Raw genomic sequence first — 6301 nt, 5'->3', positions numbered from 1 at the left:
AAATGCATCCCCCAGTACCATTGAAGACTATCCAAGGAACAAAGGAAAAGCCACAAAATGGGAGGAATGCAAAGCAATTATAGTGGAAAGTGAAGAGACTAGGGAGAAGGAAGCCATCAATCAAGAAGAACACAACAGAGAAGTTCCACAAGAAGAAATAGAGGAGAAAAGTGAAAAAGATCAGACAACTAAGAAGGCACAAATCTCAAAGGGAGACAAGAACATCCTTGAATCACAACTACAAGAGAAGAGGGAAGAAGTGAATCCTTGTGTCCCCAAACTTCCATACCCTCAGAGGTTTAAAAAAGAAAATGAGGATAAGCAATACTCAAAATTGCTGGACATATTAAAGACGCTCAGCATCAATATTCCTTTCTTGGAAGTACTTGAACATATGCCACTATATGCCAAATTCATGAAGGAAGTGCTGACAAAGAAAAAATCCCTGAAGGAAGGACAGATTGTTGAGATGACAAAGGAATGTAGTGCTATCCTCCAAAGAAAGTTGCCAGAGAAGAAAGATGATCCTGGGAGTTTTTACATACCTTGCACCATAGGAAACATAACAATTGAGAAGTCATTCTGTGACCTCGGTACAAGCATAAACTTGATGCCATTGTCTCTAATGAGGAAACTTCAAATTTCTGAGTTGAAATCCACACGAATAGTTCTCCAAATGGCTGACAAATCCATTAAGCAAGCACTGGGAGTTGTGGAGAATGTGTTGGTAAAAGTGGGAAAATTCTTTCTCCCTGCTGACTTTGTTATCTCAAATATAGAAGAGGACCCTAGCACTCCAATCATCCTGGGGAGGCCTTTCCTAGCTACGGGCAGAGCATTGATAGATGTTGAAAAAGGAGAATTGTTGCTGAGAGTGCATGATGATCACCTAGCATTCCATGTTTTTAAAACCCTGCATGAGTCTACTCAAGAAGAAGATTTTATGAAGGATAAGGCCAGAGATCAAAGTTTGAAGGAGGCAGTCAATGAGTTAAGTCCAAGACTTCTAAATCCATGCTTAAAAGCAGTAGAGATGGTGCAACAAACCAAAGAAGTCAAGGAGGAACTAGATCCAAAACCCCCAGATGAGAAATCCAACATCCCAGATAAAGAACCACCAAGGCAGGGAGTATCTCTTGAGAAAGAAAAGAAGAAGAGGCCAAGAGGGTGGAGAAATAAGAAGATCCCTACTGAAGGCTTTTCACCAGGGGATAAAGTGGTGTTAAACACCAAACCAATGAAGGTGTCTCCACAATTATCTGAATACTACACTGTGAACCGGGTCCTTTCACATGAACACCTAGAGATTATCAAAAAGGAGACTGGAAGGAAGTTCACAGTAAGAGGAGAAAAGCTGAGGCACTATGATTTTCAGCCCCCATGATCAAAGAGTAAGATGTCAAGCTAGTGACAATAAAGAAGTGCTTGTTGGGAGGCAACCCAACCTGAGGTAGTGTTCTTTTCATAGCTTCTTCAATAAAAATGTTGAATAGTTGGTATGCATTGCAAGGAGCTAAGCTTGGTGCTGCACACCAAAATAATTTAAGGGAGAATGAAGGATTCTAAGTTTGGTGTTCCACCAAAATCTCATTTAAAAGCATATTCTCACTTCCTGCACAATGCTAGCTCCAAGCAATCAGACAAATTATTCAACTATTTAACAGCTTTATAGATTTAATTCCATAACCTCTAGCAAAGGCACAAGGATTTCACATATGGTTAACTAGTTTCATTAGAGGCAGTGACAAGGGATTAAGTTTGGTGTTCCCACACCAAAATAAATCCAAAAGACACACTCAAGTCATGCATACTAACCATTCACTCAAGGGCTTGAGAAGGAAGCAACTTTTGAGAATTATGCAGGAAACTAGCCAACATTTGAAGACAATTTGCATTATGACTCAAAAGGGAAGCAACAGGGGGAAGAATGAAAAGCTGCAACTTAAAAGGTTGTATTTACACTTGATCCTTGCTGTTGTGAAATGTTTTAATTCAGGAATTCTTGTATGTCTTACTAAAGTGTTCATCTAGTTGCAAGTGAAGTTGTTTGATTAAGTATGCTGATTTGTATAATGCTTGTCATTCATCACTTAGCTTTAAATTTTGTTTTGTTTCCCAGATGCTTGAATAAAAGAGAAATGTTTGAATTAGAAAGTAAATGTCTGGTGCACGAAATTGTGATCAATACTTTTCACAACTCCAATAATCCCCGGTGATGAAACCAAAAACTTGGTGTTCAATACCATGGCATAAACACAACTTCGCACAACTAACCAGCAAGTGTACTGGGTCGTCCAAGTAATAAACCTTACGTGAGTAAGGGTCGATCCCACAGAGATTGTTGGTATGAAGCAAGCTATGGTCACCTTGCAAATCTCAGTCAGGCAAACTCAAATGGATATGGGTGAATAAAACATAAAGATAAAGATAGAGATACTTATGTAATTCATTGGTAGGAATTTCAGATAAGCATATAAAGATGCTGTCCCTTCCGTCTCTCTGCTTTCCTACTGTCTTCATCCAATCCTTCTTACTCCTTTCCATGGCAAGCTTAAGCAAGGGTTTCACCGTTGTCAGTGGCTACCTCCCATCCTCTCAGTGGAAACGTTCAACGCACCCTGTCATGGCACGGCTATCCATCTGTCGGTTCTCGATCAGGCCGGAATAGAATCCAGTGATTCTTTTGCGTCTGTCACTAACGCCCCGCCCTTAGGAGTTTGAAGCACGTCATAGTCATTCAGTCATTGAATCCTACTCAGAATACCACAGACAAGGTTAGACCTTCCGGATTCTCTTGAATGCCGCCATCAGTTCTAGCCTATACCACGAAGACTCTGATCTCACGGAATGGCTGGCTCGGTTGTCAGGCGAGCGCTCGGTTGTCAGGCGATCAACCATGCGTCGTGTATCAGGAATCCAAGAGATATTCACCCAATCTAAGGTAGAACGGAGGTGGTTGTCAGGCACACGTTCATAGGTGAGAATGATGATGAGTGTCACGGATCATCACATTCATCAAGTTGAAGAACAAGTGATATCTTGGAACAAGAACAAGCGGAATTGAATAGAAGAACAATAGTAATTGCATTAATACTCGAGGTACAGCAGAGCTCCACACCTTAATCTATGGTGTGTAGAAACTCCACCGTTGAAAATACATAAGAACAAGGTCTAGGCATGGCCGAATGGCCAGCCTCCCAATGATCTAAGATAGCATAAGAACAAAGATAGCTACCCCGATCTCTGTCAATACAATAGTAAAAGGTCCTACTTATAGAGAACTAGTAACCTAGGGTGTACAGAGATGAGTAAATGACATAAAAATCCACTTCCGGGCCCACTTGGTGTGTGCTTGGGCTGAGCATTGAAGCATTTTCGTGTAGAGACTCTCCTTGGAGTTAAACGCCATCTTTTATGCCAGTTTGGGCGTTTAACTCCCATTTTGGTGCCAGTTCCGGCGTTTAACGCTGGGATTTCTGAGGGTGACTTTGAACGCCGGTTTGGGCCATCAAATCTTGGGAAAAGTATGGACTATCATATATTGCTGGAAAGCCCAGGATGTCTACTTTCCAACGCCGTTGAGAGCGCGCCAATTGGGCTTCTGTATCTCCAGAAAATCCACTTCGAGTGCAGGGAGGTCAGAATCCAACAGCATCTGCAGTCCTTTTCAGTTTCTGAATCAGATTTTTGCTCAGGTCCCTCAATTTCAGCCAGAAAATACCTGAAATCATAGAAAAGCACACAAACTCATAGTAAAGTCTAGAAAAGTTAATTTTAACTAAAAACTAATAAAAATATACTAAAAACTAACTAGATCATACTAAAAACATACTAAAAACAATGCCAAAAAGCGTACAAATTATCCGCTCATCACAACACCAAACTTAAATTGTTGCTTGTCCTCAAGCAACTGAAAATCAAATAAGATAAAAAGAAGAGAATATGCAATGAATTCCAAAAACATCTATGAAGATCAGAATTAATTAGATGAGCGGGGCTTTTAGCTTTTTGTCTCTGAACAGTTTTGGCATCTCACTCTATCCTTTGAAATTCAGACTGATTGGCTTCTTTAGGAACTCAGAATCCAGATAGTGTTATTGATTCTCCTAGTTAAGTATGATGATTCTTGAACACAGCTACTTATTGAGTCTTGGCCGTGGCCCAAAGCACTCTGTCTTCCAGTATTACCACCGGATACATACATGCCACAGACACATAATTGGGTGAACCTTTTCAGATTGTGACTCAGCTTTGCTAGAGTCCCCAATTAGAGGTATCCAGGGTTCTTAAGCACACTCTTTCTGCCTTGGATCACAACTCTATTTTTCTTTTTCTCTTTTCTCTCTTTTTTTTTTCGTTTTTCTCTTTTTTTTTTGAAATTTTCTTCTTCTTTTTTTTTCATTGCTTTTTCTTGCTTCAAGAATCATTTTTATGATTTTTCAGATCCTCAGCAACATGTCTCCTTTTTCATCATTCTTTCAAGAGCCAACATTCATGAACTACAAATTCAAAAGATATATGCACTGTTTAAGCATACATTCAGAAAACAAAAGCATTGCCACCACATCAAAATAATTAAACTGTTATAAAATTCAAAATTCATGCAATTCTTATCTTTTTCAATTAAGAACATTTTTTTATTCAAGAAAGGTGATGGATTCATAGGACATTCATAACTTTAAGGCATAGACACTAAGACACTAATGATCACAAGACACAAACATAGACAAACATAAGCACTAAAATTCGAAAAACAGACAAATAAAGAACAAGGAAATTAAAGAACGGGTCCACCTTAGTGATGGCGGTGATGAGCGGATAATTTATACGCTTTTTGGCATTGTTTTCATATAGTTTTTAGTAAGTTTGAGCTACTTTTAGGGATGTTTTCATTAGTTTTTATGTTAAATTCACATTTCTGGACTTTACTATGAGTTTGTGTGCTTTTCTGTGATTTCAGGTAAATTCTGACTGAAATTGAGGGATTTGAGCAAAACTCTGAAGAAGGCTGACAAAAGGACTGCTGATGCTGTTGGAATCTGACCTCCCTGCACTCGAAATGGATTTTCTGGAGCTACAGAACTCCAATTGGCGCGCTCTCAACGGCGTTGGAAAGTAGACATCCAGGGCTTTCCAGCAATATATAATAGTCCATACTGCTGTCTGGAGTTAAACGCCAAGTTCATGCTGCTGTCTGGAGTTAAACGCCAGAAAAACGTCATGATCCGGAGTTGAACGCCCAAAACACGTCATAACTCAGAGTTCAACGCCAAGATATGCCTTAGCACGTGAATTCATCAAGCTCAGCCCAAGCACACACCAAGTGGGCCCCGGAAGTGGATTTATGCATCAATTACTTACTCATGTAAACCCTAGTAGCTAGTCTAGTATATATAGGACATTTATCTATTGTATTAGACATCCTGGATTGTATTTTGATCCTGTGATCACGTTAGAGAGGGCTGGCCATTCGGCCATGCCTGAACTCTTTGCTTATGTATTTTCAACGGTGGAGTTTCTGCACACCATAGATTAAGGGTGTGGAGCTCTGCTGTACCTCAAGTATTAATGCAATTCTATTATCTTTTATTCAATTCTCTCTTATTCTTATTCCAAGATATTCATTCGTACCCAAGAACATGATGAATGTGATGAGTCAGATTACCCTCATTATCATTCTCACTTATGAATGCGCGTGATTGACAACCATGTCCGTTCTACATGCAACAGAGCTTGAATGCGTATCTCTTAGATTCCCCAACAGAATCTTCGTGGTATAAGTTAGATAGTTGGCGGCATTCATCTGGATCCGGAAAGTCCAACCTTGTCTGTGGTGTTCCGAGTAGGATCCTGGGAGTCCGGAAAGTCCAACCTTGTCTGTGGTGTTCCGAGTAGGATTCCTATCATGAATGACCGTGACGTGCTTCAAACTTTAACCTGCTGGGCGTTGGTGACAGACGCAAAAGAGGGATTCTATTCCAGTAGGAGCGGGAACCAACCGGTGATTAGCCGTACTGTGACAGAGTGCGTTGCATAGTTTTCACTGCGAGGATGGGATGTAGCCATCAGCCACGGGTGATGCCTCCAGACTGGTTAGCTGTGCGAGTGACAGCCGCACAGGTTATTTCCCCGTGAGGAATGAAAGTAGCCACAGTTGATGGTGAACCCCTATACAAAGCTTGCCATGGAAAGGAGTGAGAAGGATTGAGTAGAAGGAGTAGGAGAGCAGGCGTCCAAGAGCTCTACAGCATCTCCATCCGCTTATCTGAAATTCCCACCAATGAATCTGCATAAGTGTTCT

The sequence above is a fragment of the Arachis hypogaea genome, chromosome 3 (assembly GCF_003086295.3).
Source record: "Arachis hypogaea cultivar Tifrunner chromosome 3, arahy.Tifrunner.gnm2.J5K5, whole genome shotgun sequence".
Lineage (NCBI taxonomy): Eukaryota > Viridiplantae > Streptophyta > Magnoliopsida > Fabales > Fabaceae > Arachis > Arachis hypogaea.
This window is presented reverse-complemented; position numbering follows the sequence as displayed.